We start from the raw sequence: 9,707 nt of genomic DNA, 5'->3' as shown, positions 1-9,707 counted from the left end.
TCTCTGCTCACTGATAACTCTGAAAGGGCAGTTAGCTCATAAAAATCTGCAAATATTCACGGTTACACTACACCAGTATTAACCATGTATAAAGGGCCCACTCAGTTTTAATGAGATACATGAATCAGAGAATGGTGTATCAAGTGATGTGAATTTGAACCAATTCAATTTTGTTAATTTACTTTGAGATGATAACAAATGTTACTGCAATGTGGGATTTTGGATCCACTAACTTCATATTCAGGAGCTTTAAAGATACTCAGTAAACAGGCTGAACTAACCAGAATGTCACTGCATTCAATGTCCTGTTTTCTGATAGTCATACAATGAATGCTGTATTCAGTGACTTTCCTTTTTAAAGAAGAAATGCCAAGTGAAATGTATCCATTGTGAGTAAATGGGACAATATAGCTTGTTTGGTAGGACTTTACTATAGTTGATTCATTTTCCCTTTAATCGGCCAGATACAATAGTTGGCAGCAATTAAGCTGACTTGAGTTAAAAGGTCCTTGAGTTCCCAGTTTCATTTACTGGAAGCAGGTGGAGTTTCTGTAGTGGATCAAAGATATTTTGTCTCACTGTTGACCAGTTGGTGGAAAGCCAACTGCAAACCATAACCACCGCCTCTGCAGAAACAAATCGACTCAGCAACAATACTGGAGAAAAGTTTAATTTTCAGTTGTTAAACTTGGAGAACTAGTCACTCCTCTCATTGAAGGAAATATTCGCAGAGTCTCAGACACAACCTTAACATCAACAGTTCATTCAAGGATCACTACAGCACTGTTTAGTATTGAGAAAAATTAATAAATAGTCATAGAGTCATGGAGTGATACAGCATGGTTACAGACCCTTCGGTCCAACCAGTCCATGCCAGTCATAATCCCAAACTAAACTAATCCCACCTGTGTGTACTTGGCCCATATCCTTCCAAACATTTGATATTCATTCACTTATCCAAATGTCTTATAAAGGTTGTAAGTATCCATCGCCAGATCATCCTACACACAAACCATTCTCTGTGTAAAAGGTTGTCTCTGATATCTTTTTTAAAATTTTTCTCCTCTCATTGGAAAAACATGTTCCCTATTGTTGAAATCCCCCACCATAGGGAAAATATGCCACTGTCTTAGTCAAAAATTGAAAACAATCCCAGCTCCAAACATTTACAAAATATCGCTATGGATCTTCCTCGAATCCAAAAAAATTGTCCCCTTTGATCAATGATTTATAAAATTTACTCGCGTATCTACTAGACGTTTTCAAACAACTTCTTAAGTGCAAATGGTTCACAACAATCGGATTAAAGTAACATTTCGTGCGCTACCCCACACACAAAAAAAAACAAGTTTGTTGACACAAATTGTTCTGAGGATATCTACAATGGATTCTTTTATCAAACAAAATCATTTCCAATGTTGTGAGTGCTCTGAATATTAAGTTGTGTCTGACTGCAGATGAAACTGGCTGATCTGGGTAAAAGTACAGTTTGTGCCTTTCACATTGTGAATGTATATTGCTGACTTTAGTTGAATAAAGTGATGTTGTCCCAGGCATCGTCTGGCACCATTAATTAGACCATTAATTTCCACATCACTAGCCGTAGGGTCAGGTGGAGTTTATTGATACGTGATATTTTTGAAACGAAAGCTTCGTACATTTCCAGTATGAATCATGTCAATTAGAGCCATCCACGTTTCCACTCATGGCTTTATAAACTTGTATGAGGTCACCCCCCCCCCCCCCCCCCCGCCCCCCCCACCCCCCGACCTCTCACCCTCCAGTGAAACAAGTTCCAGTCTATCTGGATTTCCAACATGATTCTGTTCCCTCACATTCTGCTGTGAAAGATCCTCCTGCCACCCCAGGTCCACAAAGAGCGTCCCTTGTTACTAGTTCAAAGAAATGAAAGGAACTTCTCCAACCATATTGTTCAATTTTAGTTGGCTTCAAACACCATAAAAAATAAATGTTCATGTCATTGCTGATTTATGGGAGAATTCCATGTACATAGTATCTGCTGAAATACCTGCAGTACCATCCTGAATCTGGTTCGCAGGTTCATCTGTTGCTCACAAATGCAACCAGGCATCAGGGAATAGTGAACATCACCCACCCCCACCCCTCCACCCTTCCCCTCTGTACTTTGCACTTTGTGAAATCCGTGTTGTCAATAATCAGTTAAAAGAAAGTTTTTTTAAAACTTTCTTAATTCATGTTGCTGATCTTGGCTGAATAAAGATATGTTGCTGTCAGCATTTCTGGGGAACATGTCTGCATTTTTTTCATGTCAGTTTACAATGATATTAAGTCAAGAATAGTCAAAATATCCTGAGGAACAACGTTTAGAAATGGGCCTATTAGCTCCTCAGGGCTGGACCAACTGTTTGAATATTGATACAGTTCTGCCCTTACTTTTTCCCCATAAGCCAGGATTTACAGCATTGGAGATCATATCGATGTTGATAATGGATTAGACCCTACACAATGTTCCCGAATGTTTACAGTGCTATCACCTGCACGGTTACGGACAACATGCTATAAATTGGGTGTTGGCTGGAAGGCTCTGTCTTCACGTGATACAGGTGCGATGGGTGAAGTGATCTATCTCTGTCGTGAAAACTTCCTACTACTTGAAATTCATCTTTCCTACTTTGTCTCCGGGATGTTGCCTGGAATGGAGAATAGGTCATACGAGGATAGGTTGAGAGTGCTAGGCCTTTTCTCATTGGAAAGGCGAAGGAAGAGGGGTGACTTGATAGAGGATTATAAGATGATCAGGGAATAGATAGACAGAGACTTTTTCCCCGGGTACAACAGAGTGTTACAAGGGACATAAATTTAAGGTGAAGGGTGAAAGGTATAGGGGGGGATGTCAGGGGTGGGTTCTTTACCCAGACAGTGGTGGGGGCATGGAATGCGCTGCCTGTGGGAGTGGCAGAGTCAGAATCATTGGTGACCTTTAAGCGGCAATTGGATAGGTACATGGATAGGTGCTTAAGCTAGGACAAATGTTTGGCACAACATCGTGGGCCAAAGGGCCTGTTCTATGCCGTATTGTTCGATGTTCATTGTCTCGTTCAGAGGCTCTACTTCATATGATTCATACCGGAAATATTCCAAGCATTCGTTTCAATGAGATCAATACATTCCACCTGATAGTCTGGCTAGTGATGTGGAAATTAATGGTCTAATTAATGGTGCCAGACGATGCCTGGGACAACATCACTTTATTCAACTAAAGTCAGCAATATACATTAACAATGTGAAAGGCACAAACTGTACTTTTACCCAGATCAGCCAGTTTCATCTGCAGTCAGACACAAAATTCAGACCATTGCACAGAAGATAGACGAGCGCTCACAACATTGGAAATTATTTTGTTTGATAAAACAGTCCATCATAGACTTGCTGAGAGCAACTCGTGAATATTGCTTGATTTCTTTTTGTGTGGGGTAACACATGAAATGTTACTGTATTCCGACTGATGTGAACCATTTGCACATCAAGTTATTTGAAAACGTCCTTCACAACAGATATGTTAGTAAATTTTAGAAATCATTGATCAAAGGGACAATTTTGTTTGGATTCAAGGAAGATCCATAGTGATATTTTGTAAATGTTTGGAGCTGTGATTGCTTTAAATTTTTAACTAAGACATTGGCATACAGTGCACAACTTCACAATTTGCTGTAACATGAAACTCGCAACCACTGTGAACCTGGAAGGCGATGGTTCAGAATTTAACAAGGACCTAGCAAGGTTCATGGATGGACCAACAAATGATTCATGAAATTTTACAAAGGCATTTCTGAAATGATTAATTTAGCTAGGAAGAATGTAGAGACACAAATTCACATCTCTGTTTGCTATATACTATAAATCACTTTTCTATTATATCCTAAAATACTTGTTAGGATACTTCTATTATATCCTAAAATATGAACTTTGTTCATATTTGATACACTCTATCTTGTTCCGGTGTTAAGATAGTTTCTTTATTTATTTCACTCAAGACTGTATGCTGTATTTTTGCCTCAGTATTGACTAAACTCGGTTTGGTGCCAGCTTATATCATTCGAGCTGCTTTTTCAGGAAGTGAATCTCTCCACCTGTTATGTCAAAATAATCTGTTCATGCGGAGATAAAAATAAATCCTGTTAATATCATCCCAAATTCAGACTCGGTTATTTTGTATTTATTCATTGGAAATGAACAGAATATGACCGGCCTGTTCTTGGTGGAGTGGGAGAGGGAGTTAAAGTGTTCAGCCACGGGGCCGTGAGGGTGGTTGGCACGGGTGTCCTAGAGATGTTCTCTGAAATTATCAGCAAGTTAGTGTCCTGTCTCCCTGATGTAGAGGAGACCACATCAGGTGGAACAGACACAGTGGATGACATTTGTGGAAGTATAGATAAATTTCTCTGGGATGTGGAAGGATCATTTGGGGCCTTGTCGGAGGTGAGGGGGGAGGTGTGGGCACAGGTTTTGCACTTCCTGTGGTCGCAAGTGAAGGTGACAGGGGTGGGGAGTGGGCTGGTGGAGGGCCATGGACCTGACGAGGGAGTCGCGGAGGGAATGGTGTCTCCGGAATGCAGATAGGGGTAGGGAGGGAAATATACCCCGAGTGATGGGTTCTGTTTACAGGTGGTGGAAGCAGCGGAGGATGGTGCGTTGGAAATTGAGGACCAGGAGGGCTCCCTGTTGCGATTGGAGGAATGGGGTTCAAGGGCATTGTCGACCACGTGGGAGGGGAAATTGCAGTCTTTGAAAAAGGACGTTATCTGGGATGTTTTATGGTGGAACTGGTCCTCCTGGGAGCAGATGCGGTGGAGACAGAGGAATTGACAATAAGGGATGGCATTTTTACAGGAGGTCGGGTGGGAGGAGTGTAGTCCAGGTAGCTGTGGGAGTCAGAGGGATTGTAGTAAATGTTTAGTCGGTCACTGGAGATAGAGGTGGAGAGGTCTAGGAAAGGGAGGGAGGTGTCCGAGATGGTCCCTGTGAAGTTTAGGTCAGGGTGGAAGGTCTTATTAAAGTTGATGAACTGTTCAACCTCCTCGTGGTAGCATGAGGTGGCGTTGATACCGTCATCAATGTAGCGGTGGTAAAGGTGGGCAATGATACCAGTGTAGCTGTGGAAGATTGACTGTCCCACATATCTGACGAAGAGGCAGGCATAGCTGGGGTCCATACAGGTGTCCATGGCTACCCCTTTGGTTTGGAGGAAGTGGGAGGATTGAAAGGAAATGTAGTTGAGGTTGAGCATGTACTGCTTGGGTTGGAGTGACAGGAAGAAACGGACAGCTTCGAGGCCGACATCATGGCGTTTGGATGTGTACAGGGCCTGGACATTCTGTTCATTCTGGGGCTTATCAATAGCTTGCAGTTATTATGGAACTGCAAGTGCAATGGCAGGGAACTCGGAGAAACCAATGTTTAAGTCTTCTGCTTGAAGCAAATTTTGACCAGAACATTTAAACACCACAAAGCTCACTGTAGGAAATGCCAGGGCTGCAACTTTTAATAATATTTGAAACTTTGTTAAAAATAGGGGTTTTTAGTCATAGTTTCTGAAATAATCAAGAAAATAATTAACCGTTAGAACAAGCTCTTTCAAAGAGAGAGGATTTGCAAAGTTTGAAACCATACGGTGCTGTGGTTTATTTGAATTCAATGTCGGTCAGAGTTAGATATAGACAAGGTGATCTCTCCATATATTGATTCTGTTAATCGGACACACCGACATACCTGTCTGTACAAAACTGTATTATTTGTTTAGTTGATCAAAATTTAGGAAACAGATCTAACAGAATGTATTCGGCTGGGAAGGTGATGGATACAGAAGACAGAATCAAAAACTGGGAACATTAAATCTGAAGATAGACTAACAAGTAGTACAAGATCAAAGACATGACAAGGTGCATGTCGATATGTACCAGACGTTAGTGAATCGAATGAGCTTGTTAGATGGTCGAGAGACTCGTCCAATGATGTCCTGGAATCAGACCGTGAAACAGAGATCGAAAGGTCGATTTGCAAATGTCACTTCAATGTGATCGCTTCATACTCTGTGTCCTGATATAGGCCACATTGGCAGATGTTTCCGCTAGATTGCATCCCCTGGGTTTATTTTCTGATCAGAAGTGAGATGTGTGGCTTGCTGCTGGCACATAGAAACAGGAAGTTGCGTGCCAGCTGAGAATGATACATCAGGCGCTACTTTCCGTATTATCAGCACAAACAGTCTTCCTACCTCTGAGGGTGAACATACATCAACAGTGTCAAGAACAAATGGACAGCTTGTTGTTGGTCTCAACATTGTATTCAATTCCATTCCCATTTTCCAGAATGAAACAGAAGAGACACAAGATTATTTCAGCTAGAGTAAATTATCTGTCAGAGAGATAAGAAGAGTTATCATCGGGTGAAAGGAGCTAAATGACAATGTGTAGTTTCACTCATAAACCTATGTTTAAAAGTAGAAAACTTGGGGGAAGTTAATAAGTAAATCTAATAAACAACATTCATTAAAAGTTGGAATTGTAAGGTTTAAGCAATAAAATTCAGCATGGCTTTGGTGGAAGTGATAACATATCGGAAGTGGTTGATTCTGTTTTCCGGAGAGGAAATGAGATGTGACATCGGGTGTAAAAAGTGGATGTAATGCTTCTTGACTTCAATCAGGTTTTTGACCAGATCTTGCATCTTTAATATGGTAAGGGTTCATGGGAGCTGATGCATTTTGGCAAATCCATCGAAGGTTTATTTGTTGGCAGAAGGTAATGATCGAAGGTAGTCATTGTGAAGACATCTTGTGTCCAGTGGCTTACTATATGACATGGTGCTGGATCTTTTGCTTTTTGCAGCGTATATCAACGATCTAGTCAAGAATGTAGCAATTTTGATCAGTAAGTTCTTTACCCAGAGAGTGGTGGGGGCATGGAATGCGCTGCCTGTGGGAGTGGTAGAGTCAGAATCTTTGGTGACCTTTAAGCGGCAATTGGATAGGTACATGGATGGGTGCTTAAGCTAGGACAAATGTTCAGCACAACATCGTGGGACGAAGGGCCTGTTCTGTGCTGTATTGTTCTATGTTCTATGTTCTATGTTCTAAGTTCAAAGATGAGGTGAAAAACGTTTGGTTATGCAATTAGTGAGGAGGAAAGCCAGTGTGGCATCGATTACCTTGCCTGTCGGAGAGAAGAATTGAAAACAGAACATTATATCCTAAAGTCTGTGAAGTAAAGTATTTTTGAAACTAACAATTTAAGCGAATATACGGTGCATTGTTGGAATCTACACAATACAAAGGACAAGCAATCTTCTGTTGTGAATATCCACATCATGGAGTGGGGGTTGGAGTTATAGTCTGGAGATATTGAGCTAGACCATTCATTCAGGAAACAGGGGTCTGAGACCACAGTGCTGCCACATCAAGTTGTGAATTAAAGTTGATAATTAAACAACTCTTTGAAGGAATAAGCTCCACGGATATTCCCTTGCTCTGCTTTGGAGAGCACAAAACATCAGCGCAAAAGTTAAGGCTGAAGCATTCACAGCAATCTTCAGCCAGAAGTGCCAATTGTGTGATCCATCTCGGCATCTTCCATAGATCACTAATATTACAGATACCTGTCTTCAGGGAATTCGCTTCTCTCCATGTGAAATCAAGACACTGTTGGGCGGGGACGGGTGGGGTGGGGGGTGGGGGGGCAGGGGTTACCGCAAATGCTATGGAGCCTGACAAAATTCTGGCAATAATACTGATGACTTGTGCTAGCCAAGCAATCCCGGTACAGCTAAAACACTGGCATGGACAATGTGGAAAATAGGCTAGGCACATCCTGTGCACAGAAAATAGGTCAAACCACCCTGGCTAATTACTGCCCCATCAGTCCATGCTCAATCATGAGTTACATGGAGGAAGGTGCTATCAAGCAGCACTAGCTCAGCAATAACCTGCGTAAATGTGGGTTACGCAAGGCCTACTCAGGTCATGTCTGAATTACAGACTTGATTTAAACATGGACAAAGAACTGAATTCCAGAAATGAGGGGAGAGTGACAGTCCTTGACATTAAGGTCACATTCGGCAGAGTGTGATATTATGGAATCGTAGCAAAACTGGATTCAATGGGCATTAGGCGACAAACTCCCTGCTGCCTGCAGTCATACCTCACACATTGGAAGATGGCTCTGCTTGTTAGAGGGCAGTCGTCTCAGCCAAAGCAAATCTCTGTTGGAGTTCCGAAAGAAAGTGTCCTTGGCCCAATCATGTTCAGCTGCTTCAGCAATGACCTTCCCTCCATCAGAAGATCAGAAGTGAAATCTGCATTAATCTAGCACATTTTTGTGACTCCTCAGTCCACATTCAAATGCAATAAAATCTGAACAATTTCCAGACTTGAGCTGACAAGTGGCACATAGCATTCACACCACAAAACTGCGAGACAATGACCATTGACAATAAGAGACAATTTAACCAAAACCCCTTGACATTCAATAGTGTTACCATCACTGCATCCCTCACCATCAACACCCTGGGTTTTTATTGTTCATTAGAAATTGAGCTGGACACTCCATATAAATACAATGGTTGTACGAGTAGGCCAGAGGCTAGGAATACGACAGCGAGTAACTCACCCTCCTGACTCGCAAAGCCAATTGACTGTCTAAGAGACAGAGGTCAGGAAGCTAATTGCACAGCTCGCCCCGTGACTAGATAGGAGCAGCTTCAACTGCACTCAAGAAGCTTGGCATTGTCCAGGACAAAGCATCCCACTTGATCAGTAGCACATCCACAAGCATCCATTGCCTCCAAATCTGATGCTTAGTACCTGCCATATGCACTATCTAAAATACTACACTGCAGTAACTTAGCCACTTCCTTAGACAGTACCTTCCCACTACCACTTGCATCTCGAAGGACAGGAATACCAGATATATGGGAACAGCACCACTGTAAGCTCCTCTCTAAAACACTCGGCATCCTGACATGGAAATATTCACCGATCCTTTACTGTAATTGGGTCAAAATCTGGAATTTTCTTCCTCAAGCCATTTTGGAATATATTATTTCAGAAAGGCAACTTACTGCCATCTGCTGAAGGACATCTACAGACAACTAAAAGCAACCACCATCTTCCATGAGTCAATAAAAAAATCGTTGAAGCTAACATGACAGTTTGATAAAGTGATTGAGGAGGCATTATGAGTATGTAATAAGCAATCAAAAGGTTTGGAGTAAAGTTCCAGAATCAGTCCCTACCATGGTAGCTTCAATTAATAAAAGAGTATGAAATGAAAATGCTGGAATAATGAACGATAATGGCAGACCTACCAAAGGTTTGAAGCATGTTACATGGTTCAGTATTCTCCTTCAGAGGAGGACGTCTGACCTTCCTACCTGGCCTGCCCTACCTGTTCAACAATAAGGTGATGGTCCTTTCCTGTGCCGAACATGACCAAGAAACCCATCAGGAGAAAGTGAGGACTGCAGGTGCTGGAGATCAGAGTTGAGAGTGTAGTGCTGGAAAAGCACAGCAGGTCAGGCAGCATCTGAGGAGCAGGAAAATCAACATTCAGGCATAACCCCTTCATCATGTATCCTAATGAAGGCCTCATGCCCGAAACGTCGATTCTCCTGCTTCTCGGACGCTGCCTGACCTGCTGTACTTTTCCAGCACTACAGTCTCGACTGAGAAG

The sequence above is a fragment of the Chiloscyllium plagiosum genome, unplaced genomic scaffold (assembly GCF_037043375.1).
Source record: "Chiloscyllium plagiosum isolate Xiang-an unplaced genomic scaffold, Cpla_swu_hap1 HiC_scaffold_11, whole genome shotgun sequence".
Classification (NCBI taxonomy): Eukaryota; Metazoa; Chordata; class Chondrichthyes; order Orectolobiformes; family Hemiscylliidae; genus Chiloscyllium; species Chiloscyllium plagiosum.
This window is presented reverse-complemented; position numbering follows the sequence as displayed.